General features: G+C 51.1%; 2 pseudogenes; one reads left to right on the forward strand and one right to left on the reverse strand.

The window, feature by feature from the left end:
• Positions 1 to 2,760: 2,760 nt before the first annotated feature.
• LOC123082416 (pollen allergen KBG 41-like) lies at positions 2,761 to 3,614 on the reverse strand (annotated as a pseudogene).
• Positions 3,615 to 12,199: 8,585 nt separating this feature from the next.
• On the forward strand, positions 12,200 to 13,047 carry LOC123082417 (pollen allergen KBG 41-like; annotated as a pseudogene).
• Positions 13,048 to 14,250: the final 1,203 nt, after the last annotated feature.

The raw sequence follows: 14,250 nt of genomic DNA on the forward strand, positions 1-14,250 counted from the left end.
ATCACCGTCCAGCAAGCCTACGATGCAATTACTCACGCACAGCGGTGAGCATCATGAAATTGGTGATGGAGGATGGTTGATGATGACGACGGCGACGAATCCCCCTCTCCAGAGCCCCGAACGGACTCCAGATCAGCCCTCCCGAGAGAGATTAGGGCTTGGCGGCGGCTCCGTATCGTAAAACACGATGAAACTTTCTCTCTGATTTTTTTCTCCTCGAAAGCCAATATATGGAGTTGGAGTTGGCGTCGGAGGGCCACCAGGGGGCCCACGAGGTAGGGGGCGCGCCCAGGGGGGAGGGGCGCGCCCAGGGGGAGGGGCGCGCCCCCCACCCTCGTGGACAGGGTGTGGGCCCCCTGGTCTTCATCTTTGGCGAGGATTTTTTATTATTTATTCTAAGATATTCCGTGGAGTTTCAGGTCATTCCGAGAACTTTTGTTTTCTGCACATAAAACAACACCATGGCAATTCTGCTGAAAACAGCGTCAGTCCGGGTTAGTTCCATTCAAATCATACAAGTTAGAGTCCAAAACCAGGGCGAAAGTGTTTGGAAAAGTAGATACGATGGAGACGTATTAGAGTGCATCTACATACCTTTGTAGATCGTGAGCGGAAGCATTCAAGAGAACGGGGTTGAGGGAGTCGTACTCGTCGTGATCCAAATCACCGAAGATCCTAGCGCCGAACGGACGGCACCTCCGTGTTCGACACACGTACGGAGGGGATGACGTCTCCCGTGCCTTGATCCAGCAAGGAGGAGGGAGAGGTTGAGGAAGATGGCTCCAGCAGCAGCACGACGGCGTGGTGGTGATGGAGAGGTAGTACTCCGGCAGGGCTTCGCCAAGCTCTGCGGAGGAGGAGGAGGTGTTGGAGTGGGAGAGGGAGGCGCCAGGGGCATGCATGCGGCTGCCCTCCATCCCCCCCTCTATATATAGGGTCCCCAAGGGGGGCGCCGGCCCTAGGAGATGGGATCTCCTAGGGGGGCGGCGGCCAAGGGGGTGGAGTGCCCCCCAAGGCAAGTGGAGGCGCCCCCTTCCCTAGGGTTCCCAACCCTAGGCGCAGCGGGGGGGTCAAGGGGTAGCATGCTCAAGAAGTAGCACCGCTCTGGCTGCCTGTTCGCGAGCAATGCAAAGCCGCGGCGAGGTGTTTCGACGCCGGGCCGGCAAAAGGCAAAGCAGAGGCATCGACTGAAGGGCTATTGCTTGCTCGACGCCGACTACTTCACCGACGCTCCATTGCACGGGGAGTAAGTATTTCGGCGCCGTTTATCGGATGAGCTGAAAGCTCTTCCTCGGGATTGTGAATTCGAGCCGAGAGTTCGTCAGCTACTTCAAGTGCAAGAAGGATTGCACCAGCACACTTGGATTCACCTCACTCCAGAAGTGCACGACAGCTACGAGGATGCTTGCATACGGAGCTCCTCGTGATATACTGGAAGACTATGGATGCATGGCCGAGTCCACCACCATTGAGTGTTTGTACAAGTTCTGCAGAATAGTGGTGGCAATGTTTGGACCATAATACTTGTGATCACCCAATGCTGAAGACACTGCACGGATCCTAGTATAGAATGCAACAAGATGATTTCCTAGGATTCTTGGAAGCATCGACTGTATGCATTGGGCATGGAAAAACTGTCCATTTGCTTGGCAGGGGATGTACAGAGGTTCCAAAGGAGCTTGCAGTTTGGTACTTGAGGCGGTGGCCAAACAGGACCTCTGGATTTAGCAATCCTTCTTCGGTATGCCAGGAACTCACAATTACATCAACGTACTGCAGTGCTCGAATGTTTTTGCCAAGCTTGTTGAAGGTCATGCTCCTCCGGTGAACTTCAAGGTCAATGGGCGCCACTACAACAAGGGATACTACCTAGCAGATGGCATCTATCCGAGATGGTCCGCATTTGTGAAGACTATCTCAAACCCTATGCCAGGAGGCAAGAACTCCTACTTTGCCAAGTGTCAGGAGGCTTGCAGGAAGAATATCGAGCGATCGTTTGGTGTGCTCCAATCTCGATTTGTTGTTGTCTGGTACCCCGCTCTGACCTGGTTGAAAGATCAAATGTGGAAAGTCATGACTTGCCGTGTCATCTTGCACAACATGATCATTGAGAGCGAGAAGAAAGAGCCAGTGTTTGACACTGAACCATATTACATGCTGGGTCCTCTTGCCAAAGTTGATCACCATCTACCGGCAACCTGGTCTGCCTTACTCAATATGCGTCAGGAGATGCGAGACCCACATGTGCATCAAGAACTGCAACACGATTTGGTGGAGCACCTATAGAGGCTCAAGGGTAACACCTAGCTCAACATGTGATGAAATATGAGTTTTTTTGTGTTCAAATTATGAGTTTGATTTGTTGAACTATTTGATTTGTATTGATTTCTGTGATGAACTATGTGATAAAAATTAATTTTTGTTCAATTTGTTCCAAACCACACCGAACATGGGCCAAAATTGGGCCGATTTCCGCCGAAAGTGGGCCAAAATCGGCGGCTGAGGGGGGCGAGCTTGGGGGTCAGCTGGAAACCCGAGCCCCCTACGCCGATTTTTCCGTCGGTTGGCCCCCAGCCGGCGCTATTTCAAGCCCCGGGGGGGGGGGGGGAGAACGGCTAGAGATGCTCTAAGAAGTCATCGATCTCGATCGCCGGTGCATGAAACGAAAACAAAGAATTGATTTTGATTATCAATCAAACTCGCTCACCGCCACTGTAACGTACACACGTACGCATATGCATATCTACGTACAATATATGCGTGATGAGCTCAGACTTTGTAGCCACCGGCAGCGGCGGCGGCGGTGGGAGTGGCGGGGGCGGGGACGACCATGGAGACGATGGTGTCGCTCAGGAATGACTCAATGAGCGTGCGCTTGTCCTGGGGATTCCTGGGAAGAAAAATGGCGTAGCTCTTCTTGACGGCGGACTCGAGGGCAGGGACAAACTTTTAGGCCTCGTATGCATCACCAGTGGTCTCCTTGATGGCCTCGCTGAAGGCAGAGTCGAAGATGGTGGACCTGTCCTTTATTGGGGCAGCGTCGGCAGTGGTGGCTGCAGTGCTGAAGGCGGCGTCGATCTGGTCGATGGCCTTGAGCTCGCCGACAGGGATCGGCCCCTTGACTTCCTCACCGGAGTGGACCTTCAGGATGCCGACGATGATGCAGAGCGACTTGTCGAACATGGCCACGAAGGATTCATACTTGGCCTCCAGGGTAGCACCCTGGGCTTTGTGTGAGGCCCACGCGAGAGTGAAGCCGACCCTGGAGTTGAAAATGGCTTTGGTGCTGGACGTGTCGGTGACCCCCTCAAGAGACCAGCTGCCGAAGATCTGCACGAAGGTGTTGAGGAATATCTTGCCCTTGTCCATTGGAGGGGCTGCGGCTGCGGCCGCCACGGCCGCCTTGAAGGCATTGTTGGCTTTCTCAGCTAGCTTCTGCTCCTCAGTTGTGGCCTTGGGCTGTGGCCCGGCTGGGGCATAGCCAGCTTCGGCAGCATACGAGACGGCTGGCCCCGCCACGAGGGCGACGGCCACCAAGAGCGCCACCGTACACTGCTGCACCGCCATTGCTGCTTCTCTTGTCTTGTGTTGGTTGGTTTGCACACTACGTAGGAGGAGAGATAGTGGTGCGGTGTGAGGATGAAGGAGCTTAATTAGCTCTATATATACATCGACCCGCACGTTGAGAGGCCCGGAGAGATTACGGCGCCCAAATTAGCAATCCCCTCCTCTCCTCTCCTTTTTTTAGCCAAACTCATTATCCCCGTGAGCTCTTCATGCCACAAACCAATAATAATAGCATCGATTAGATCCCTAACTACTGTTTAACCTCGTGGGGTGGGTAATAATAAAAGTAATAAAAAATCAACAACGTGCGAAGATGTGATTGGACATAAGGGAAGGGAGGGGCCCACCCCTTAAAAATCAGGGGGCATAGTTACTTAGTTAGGATGTTTATGTATTCTCTTCGTAGGAGCCCGTGAATGTAGCATTTTTGGGGTAATAACCTTCCAGTCCGAACTGTATGGGATCCTCTCCCCTGTACTAATCCTCCAAATATATCCATGCTTGAAGGATGAAAAAGAAAACATGATGTTGTGGCCACGTGAATGATGATCCTTTCTTAAGGGTAGATTGTAAGAGATCATAGTTAGGGAAGTACTTGGCTTTTAAAATTCTTGCGTGGAACAAATCAGGGTTAGGTATGAATCTCGATCATTGCTTGGCAAGCATCGCAAGGCTAAAAGAATATATAAATCTCTTAAGTCCTTACCCCCTTCACTTTTAGGAAAGAGAATTGTCCACCATGCAAGCCAATCCATCTTTTTATTATCCTCCTCATCTCGCCACCCAAACTGAGCAATAATGTCATTAATTTCTTTGCAAATTCCTTTAGGCAAATAAAATACAAAGATGGCGAACACAGTTATAGCTTGAGTTGTGGACTTTAGAGCATCTCCAGCTGCACCCCAACAGGCCTCCCAAGGCCATTTTTTAGCGCCGACGCCCAAAAATTGCCCCAGTCGCGCCCACAGGAGCCCAATTTTCGCCGTTAGGGCCGAAACTAGCGCCGACGAACCCAGGCCAAACCCGGCACGCTGGGGGGCGCCCGGCGGCACCGTACAATCTTTTTTGGTGCGAAAGAATGGCGGGCCCACCGAGTCAGCGACCCCCGCGCCTCGTCGTCCTCATCGCCTCGGTTTCCATGGGGAATCAATGCCAAGGCTGCCGCCGGTCAGCCTTCCATTGATTCCTCACGGGCGGCGCGGTGAGGCAACGCGCCCTCTCTCGTCACGCCTACACATGCCACCCCCCGGCCGCTATATAAGCCGCCCCTGCCTCACCGCTGAACGCACCCTACCCGCAACCCCCCTCTCTCCCCGTGCACTCACAGCCGTCGCCGCCGAACTCTCTTTCCCTCTCTCCCGGTGCATGCACAGACGATGGGCGAAAGGTGCCCCGGCGAGGGGCAGCGGCCAATGGCTTCAGCCGCCGCTCTCTACACGAGTGGGAAGCCCATCTCCTCCATGAAGCGAACTACCCGGCGCCTCCCGACATGCGTGTGCCGGGGCGGTGGAGGCTCAGCGCGGGGGGCGTCCCCGTCCCCCCGCTGCCCGACGTCGAGCACCCCCACTACTTCCAGGCCGAGATCGACCGTGTGCGGGCGTCTCTATCGGAGGAGGAGCGAGCCCTTCCAGAGTACGACGCCGGCAACCACGAGGCGTGGGCAGCGTACTTCAAACACCGAAAGGCGGAGCGGCTGGCCTCCATCAACAACACGCCACTGGTGAGGGGGCGCAAGAACAGCGACGGCCACCGCCTGCGGTGGGGCGCCCCCGGCCGCACGCTACACGCCGTCCTCGAGTACCTCGAGGGCGGCAACAATCTGCCGCTGACGTACCCGGCCGCCCTGATCCCCCGCCAAAGTTGCGGTTCATGGAAGCCGAGGAGGATGCTGGGCGGGTCCTCCTCCTCCCGTTCCTCCTCCTGCTCCTCCGGATCGCCATCAACGAGGGCGGCGGCGGTTCCTCGGGTCCAGCCTCCCACCTCATAAGGCCGAAGACGGAGCCGGCGCTTGGCCCCGTGAAGTGCGAGCACAACGACGAGGCCGCCTTCGACGACGAGGCCGCCTTCGACGACGAGGCCGCCATGAAGTGGGCGCGGGAGGACTGGGCGCGGACGGAGATGGAGCGCCAGTGTCGCGTCCTGGAGGGGATCGCCGCTTGGTGTCGTGGCCGTGACGAGGGAGGCGTCATCGTTCTCGATGACAGCGACAATGAGGTGCTGCCGCCGGCCAAACCAGTCCGCCATGGGGACCCCAGGTAGGGGTCCAGTAGGGATGGCCGCGTGAAGGAGGAGAAGGACGACGATGGCGGCGGCGACTTCGACGTGTTCAGCGAGTTCTTCGGCCTGTCGGCGCGGCCGTTCTTCTTCTTCTTTTTAGTAGACTTATTATTCTGTTTCTATATGTAAAAAAAACTGTGAACCACCTAAATATCGCCTAATGTATGCCGTGTTTGCCGAAATTTTCCCAATCATGTTTTTTTAAAGAGCATCTAGGGCAGACCTGGGGGCGGCGGCTGGGAAGCCATAGCGGGGGGGGGGGGGGGACGACGACTGGAGATGCTCTTACTAAGATCTCCTTCCTTCCAATGGATAATTGCTTCTCAATCCATCATTTCAACCCTTGTTTACATCTAGACAAGCTACTGAATTAAGAAATTTGTGCTAATCAGGTTGTTGTACTAGCTGCACTGTTAAGATAAATCAGGGCAAATGAGACATAAGCTGTTGTTATATCCGCGACTTTAGAGAGCACGTAAGCCCACTTTGTTATGCGTTATTGGGATCTTCATGTTCATTACTGTTAAATAGATTGTGTGCGATTATGCAATTATTGTCCCATGATCTGATTTAGTTATGTCGTTTGTGTATGTGCTACTGTGTTACTGTCATCCCGTTCAGTTTTATCATTTGCATTGCATGGTGATGAGTACAACCGTTGGACGAAACTTTATTCGTCACAGTAACCTTTTAATTTGTTGGTGCTCTAGAATTGCCAAATATGAATCGGGTGCACTATGTGTGCTTCATATACAGGCCATATGTTACAGTGTTAGTGAATCATTATGATTCTACCTCAGCAAACTGAAATCCTATTGATGTTGCATTTGTATGGCTTCCTTTTCAGGGCTATGCATTGTTATGTGTTGGTTACCCATCCTCTTATCTGGAGGTTGAAGCTCAAGATAAAGACAAGGCAAGCAATTCTCTTAGCCGCCTTCTGAGTTCTAAGAATTTTCTAGTTCAAATATGCAGTAGGAACTATGAAATATTCTTCTAAATTCTGATGATTGCACCATTAACAATGGTCTATCTCAAATTCTCAATGTATAGGTATATTGGCTCCAGTTTGGAATATATTTTGCACGAGGGCCTGTTGTAAGTATTGCCAACCTTTTCTTGTTCGAAAACTGCGGTTCCTTGTTCTAGGAAGCTGATAGCTATGGCTATTAGCCAAGTCAGTGTTATTGATACCCCTCTTAAATATGTGCATCTTTCGAGCTTTCCTAAGATGAAACCGATCCGTCTTTCTATTTCAGGATAGAGATGATTATACACTAGAGCTTGCAATGGGAGATGAGTGAAACGTGCCCATAAGGTTTGACCCATCAAAAACTTCAGTTCTGCAATTTCATCCAATTCTGACACTCTATTTCCACTCTTTTCAGTGGTACGGTCTTTAAGCGACGCTCCTACAGTTTGTAGGTTATAGGGTTGCAGAGATTTGATTTGCAAGTGGAGAAAGAAAAAAAACCTTTGGTCTCTGTTCTCTGTGTTGTGTGTTCCGTGTTTTTGCAAATTTTTATGTGAAAATATGCTTGTAGGGATTCCATTTCTCATCCTTTTTGCCCCTAGTACACAAAAAACTCAATGGACTGTATGTAAAAATGTGAACTACTTAGGGCCTCAACTCAATCTTTAGTGCAACGAAAGGATGTTTCTAGCTGTGGTTGTCTGTTCCACTTAAGGCATTTCACTTGATGTTGCTTATCAGTGTGTCAGTTGGTAGTAGATTCGGAGTGGTTGAATGTCCTCTCAGCCTGTACGAATGCGATCGATAACATGTCTAGGGATACTATGGATGTGGCGCTACCGATAGGAGCGCAACTCAGAAGTTGTTTAATTTCAAAATTTTATCCTTGGTAAATTATGGACAACTTCAAATCTTCGGAGTACATTAACACAATCTATGTTTGACATGTTACAAAATTTCAAGTGCAAAGTCATTTTTTATTAGAAACATGGAGCGCAATGTGGATGCAAGGAGACAAAGTACACCACATGCACACTAATATCGCATGAACCAAAGGCTGAAGTTGTGAAATATCAAGATTGGCGAAATCATCCTTTGGTTCATGCGTGAAATAAAACATAGATCGCATAGTGTGCATGTGGTGTACTTTGTCTCCTTGCATCCACATTGCGCTCCATGTTTCTAATAAAAAATGACTTTGCACTTGAAATTTTGTAACATGTAAAACATAGATTGTGTTAATGTACTCCGAAGATTTGAAGTTGTCCATAATTTACCAAGGATACAATTTTGAAATTAAACAACTTCTGAGTTGCGCTCCTATCGGTAGCGCCACATCCATAGTATCCCTAGACATGTTATCGATCGCATTCGTACAGGCTGAGAGGACATTCAACCACTCCGAATCTACTACCAACTGACACACTGATAAGCAACATCAAGTGAAATGCCTTAAGTGGAACAGACAACCACAGCTAGAAACATCCTTTCATTGCACTAAAGATTGAGTTGAGGCCCTAAGTAGTTCACATTTTTACATACAGTCCATTGAGTTTTTTGTGTACTAGGGGCAAAAAGGATGAGAAATGGAATCCCTACAAGCATATTTTCACATAAAAATTTGCAAAAACACGGAACACACAACACAGAGAACAGAGACCAAAGGTTTTTTTTTTCTTTCTCCACTTGCAAATCAAATCTCTGCAACCCTATAACCTACAAACTGTAGGAGCGTCGCTTAAAGACCGTACCACTGAAAAGAGTGGAAATAGAGTGTCAGAATTGGATGAAATTGCAGAACTGAAGTTTTTGATGGGTCAAACCTTATGGGCACGTTTCACTCATCTCCCATTGCAAGCTCTAGTGTATAATCATCTCTATCCTAAAATAGAAAGACGGATCGGTTTCATCTTAGGAAAGCTCGAAAGATGCACATATTTAAGAGGGGTATCAATAACACTGACTTGGCTGATAGCCATAGCTATCAGCTTCCTAGAACAAGGAACCGCAGTTTTCGAACAAGAAAAGGTTGGCAATACTTACAACAGGCCCTCGTGCAAAATATATTCCAAACTGGAGCCAATATACCTATACATTGAGAATTTGAGATAGACCATTGTTAATGGTGCAATCATCAGAATTTAGAAGAATATTTCATAGTTCCTATTGCATATTTGAACTAGAAAATTCTTAAAACTCAGAAGGCGGCTAAGAGAATTGCTTGCCTTGTCTTTATCTTGAGCTTCAACCTCCAGATAAGAGGATGGGTAACCAACACATAACAATGCATAGACCTGAAAAGGAAGCCATACAAATGCAACATCAATAGGATTTCAGTTTGCTGAGGTAGAATCATAATGATTCACTAAGACTGTAACATATGGCCTGTATATGAAGCACACATAGTGCACCCGATTTACATTTGGCAATTCTAGAGCACCAAAAAATTAAAAGGTTACTGTGACGAATAAAGTTTCGTCCAACGGTTGTACTCATCACCATGCAATGCAAATGATAAAACTGAACGGGATGACAGTAACACAGTAGCACATACACAAACGACATAACTAAATCAGATCATGGGACAATAATTGCATAATCGCACACAATCTATTTAACAGTAATGAACATGAAGATCCTAATAACGCATAACAAAGTGGGTTTACGTGCTCTCTTAAGTTGCGGATATAACAACAGCTTATGTCTCATTTGCCCTGATTTATCTTAACAGTGCAGCTAGTACAACAACCTGATTAGCACAAATTTCTTAATTCAGTAGCTTGTGTAGATGTAAACAAGGGTTGAAAGGATGGATCGAGAAGCAATTATCCATTGGAAGGAAGGAGATCTTAGTAAGAGCATCTCTAGTCGTCGTCGTCCCCCCCCCCCCCCCCCCCCGCTAGAAAAAAGTGCCGCTTGGGGGCGATCGGCTTCCCAGCCACCGCCCCCAGGTCTGCCCTAGACGCTCTTTTAAAAAAAACATGATTGGGAAAATTTCGGCAAACACGGCATACATTAGGCGATATTTAGGTGGTTCACAGTTTTTTTACATATAGAAACATAATAATAAGTCTACTAAAAAGAAGAAGAAGAATGCCGCGCCGACAGGCCGAAGAACTCGCTGAACACGTCGAAGTCGCCGCCGCCATCGTCGTCCTTCTCCTCCTTCACGCGGCCGTCCCTACTGGACCCCTGCCTGGGGTCCCCATGGTGGACTGGTTTGGCCGGCGGCAGCACCTCATTGTCGCTGTCATCGAGAACAACGACGCCTCCCTCGTCGCGGCCACGACACCGAGCGGCGATCTCCTCCAGGACGCGGTGCTGGCGCTCCATCTCCGTCCGCGCCCAGTCCTCCCGCGCCCACTTCATGGCGGCCTCATCGTCGAAGGCGGCCTCGTCGTTGTGCTCGCACTTCACGGGGCCAAGCGCCGGCTCCGTCTTCGGCCTTATGAGGCGGGAGGCTGGACCCGAGGAACCGTCGCCGCCCTCGTTGATGGCGATCCGGAGGAGCGGGAGGAGGAACGGGAGGAGGAGGACCCACCCAGCATCCTCCTCGGCTTTCATGAACCGCAACTTTGGCGGGGGACCGAGGCGGCCTGGTACGTCAGTGGCAGATCATTGCCGCCCTGGAGGTACTCGAGGACGGCGTGTAGCGTGCGGCCTGGGGCGCCCCACCGCAGGCGGCGGCCATCGCTGTTGTTGCGCCCCCTCACCAGTGGCGTGTTATTGATGGAGGCCAGCCGCTCCGCCTTTCGGTGTTTGAAGTACGCTGCCCACGCCTCGTGGTTGCTGGCGTCGTACTCCGGAAGGGCTCGCTCCTCCTCCGATAGAGACGCCCGCACACGGTCGATCTCGGCCTGGAAGTAGTGGGGGTGCTCGACGTCGGGCAGCGGGGGGACGGGGACGCCCCCGGCGCTGAGCCTCCACCGCCCCGGCGCACGCATGTCGGGAGGCGCCGGGTAGTTCGCTTCATGGAGGAGATGGGCTTCCCACTCGTGTAGAGAGCGGCGGCTGAAGCCATTGGCCGCTGCCCCTCGCCGGGGCACCTTTCGCCCATCGTCTGTGCGTGCACCGGGAGAGAGGGAAAGAGAGTTCGGCGGCGACGGCTGTGAGTGCACGGGAAGAGAGGGGGGTTGCGGGTAGGGTGCATTCAGCGGCGAGGCAGGGGCGGCTTATATAGCGGCCGGGGGGTGGCATGTGTACGCGTGACGAGAGAGGGCGCGTTGCCTCACCGCGCCGCCCGTGAGGAATCAATGGAAGGCTGACCGGTGGCAGCCTTGGCATTGATTCCCCATGGAAACCGAGGCGATGAGGACGACGAGGCGCGGGGGTCGCTGACTCGGCGGGCCCGCCGTTCTTTCGCACCAAAAAAGATTGTACGGGGCCGCCGGGTGCCCCCCAGCGCGCCGGGTTTGGCCTGGGTTCGTCGGCGCTAGTTTTGGCCCTAACCGGCGAAAATTGGGCTCCTGTGGGCGCGACTGGGCCGATTTTTGGGCGTCGGCGCTAAAAAATGGCCTTGGGAGGCCTGTTGGGGTGCAGCTGGAGATGCTCTAAAGGCCACAACTCAAGCTATAACTGTGTTCGCCATCTTTGTATTTTATTTGCCTAAAGGAATTTGCAAAGAAATTAATGACATTATTGCTCAGTTTGGGTGGCGAGATGAGGAGGATAATAAAAAGATGGATTGGCTCGCATGGTGGACAATTCTCTTTCCTAAAAGTGAAGGGGGTAAGGACTTTAGAGATTTATATATTCTTTTAGCCTTGCGATGCTTGCCAAGCAATGATCGAGATTCATACCTAACCCTGATTTGTTCCACGCAAGAATTTTAAAAGCCAAGTACTTCCCTAACTATGATCTCTTACAATCTACCCTTAAGAAAGGCTCATCATTCACGTGGCCACAACATCATGTTTGCTTTTTTTTTTTTTTAGCGTGGATATATTTGGAGGATTGGTACAGGGGAGAGGATCCTATACAGTTCGGACTGGAAGGTTATTACCCCGAAAATGCTACATTCATGGGCTCCTACGAAGAGAATACATAAACATCCTAACTAAGTAACTATGCCCCTGATTTTTAAGGGGTGGGCCCCTCCCTTCCCTTATGTCCAATCACATCTTCGCACGTTGTTGATTTTTTATTACTTTTATTATTACCCACCCCACGAGGTTAAACAGTAGTTAGGGATCTAATCGATGCTATTATTATTGGTTTGTGGCATGAAGAGCTCACGGGGATAATGAGTTTGGCTAAAAAAAGGAGAGGAGAGGAGAGGATTGCTAATTTGGGCGCGGTAATCTCTCCGGGCCTGTCAACGTGCGGGTCGATGTATATATAGAGCTAATTAAGCTCCATCATCCTCACACCGCACCACAATCTCTCCTCCTACGTAGTGTGCAAACCAACCAACGCAAGACAAGAGAAGCAGCAATGGCAGTGCAGCAGTGTACGGTGGCGCTCTTGGTGGCCGTCGCCCTCATGGCGGGGCCAGCCGTCTCGTATGCTGCCGAAGCTGGCTACGCCCCAGCCGGCCACAGCCCAAGGCCACGACTGAGGAGCAGAAGCTAGCTGAGAAGGCCAACAACGCCTTCAAGGCGGCCGTGGCGGCCACAGCCGCAGCCCCTCCAATGGACAAGGGCAAGATATTCGTGAACACCTTCATGCAGATCTTCGGCAGCTGGTCTCTTGAGGGGGTCACCGACACGTCCAGCACCAAAGCCATTTTCAACTCCAGGGTCGGCTTCACTCTGGCGTGGGCCTCACACAAAGCCCAGGGTGCTACCCTGGAGGCCAAGTATGAATCCTTCGTGGCCATGTTCGACAAGTCGCTCTGCATCATCGTCGGCATCCTGAAGGTCCACTCCGGTGAGGAAGTCAAGGGGCCGATCCCTGCCGGCGAGCTCAAGGCCATCGACCAGATCGACGCCGCCTTCAGCACTACAGCCACCACTGCCGATGCTGCCCCGATAAAGGACAGGTCCACTGTCTTCGACTCTGCCTTCAGCAAGGCCATCAAGGAGACCACTGGTGATGCATACGAGGCCTACAAGTTTGTCCCTGCCCTCGAGTCCGCCGTCAAGAAGAGCTACACCACGTTTCTTCCCAGGAATCCCCAGGACAAGCGTACGCTCATTGAGTCATTCCTGAGCGACACCATCATCTCCATGGTTGTCCCCGCCCCCGCCACTCCCACCGCCGCCGCCGCTGCCGGTGGCTACAATGTCTGAGCTCATCACGCATATACTGTACGTAGATATGCATATGTGTACGTGTGTACGTTACTGTGGCGGTGATCGAGTTTGATCGATAATCAAAATCAATTCTTTGTTTTCGTTTCATGCACCGGCGATCGAGATCGATGACTTCTGAGAGCATCTCTAGCCGTTCTCCCCCCCTGGGGCTTGAAATACCTCCGGCTGGGGGCCAACCGACGGAAAAATCGGCGTAGGGGGCTCGGGTTTCCAGCCGACCCCCAAGCTCGCCCCCCTCAGCCGCCGATTTTGGCCCACTTTCGGCGGAAATCGGCCCAATTTTGGCCCATGTTCGGTGTGGTTTGGAACAAATTGAACAAAAATTAATTTTTATCACATAGTTCATCACAGAAATCAATACAAATCAAATAGTTCAACAAATCAAACTCATAATTTGAACACAAAAAAACTCATATTTCATCACATATCGAGCTAGGTGTTGCCCTTGAGCCTCTATAGGTGCTCCACCAAATCGTGCTGCAGTTCTTGATGCACATGTGGGTCTCGGATCTCCTGACGCATATTGAGTAAGGCAGACCAGGGTGCCGGTAGCTGGTGATCAACTTTGGCAAGAGGACCCTGCATGTAATATGGTTCAGTGTCAAACACTGGCTCTTCCTTCTCGCTCTCAATGATCATGTTGTGCAAGATGACACGGCAAGTCATGACTTTCCACATTTGATCTTTCAACCAGGTCAGAGCGGGGTACCAGACAACAACAAATTGAGATTGGAGCACACCAAACGCCCGCTTGATATTCTTCCTGCAAGCCTCCTGACACTTGGCAAAGTAGGAGTTCTTGCCTCCTGGCATAGGGTTTGAAATAGCGTTCACAAATGTGGACCATCTCGGATAGATGCCATCTGCTATGTAGTATCCCTTGTTGTAGTGGTGCCCATTGACCTTGAATTTCACCGGAGGAGCATGACCTTCAACAAGCTTGGCAAAAACATTCGAGCACTGCAGTACGTTGATGTCATTGTGAGTTCCTGGCATACCGAAGAAGGATTCCCAAATCTAGAGGTCCTGTTTGGCCACCGCCTCAAGTACCAAACTGCAAGCTCCTTTGGAACCTCTGTACATCCCCTGCCAAGCAAATGGACAGTTTTTCCATGCCCAATGCATACAGTCGATGCTTCTAAGAATCCCAGGAAATCATCTTGTTGCATTCTATACTAG

This window comes from Triticum aestivum, chromosome 4A (assembly GCF_018294505.1).
Source record: "Triticum aestivum cultivar Chinese Spring chromosome 4A, IWGSC CS RefSeq v2.1, whole genome shotgun sequence".
NCBI lineage: Eukaryota > Viridiplantae > Streptophyta > Magnoliopsida > Poales > Poaceae > Triticum > Triticum aestivum.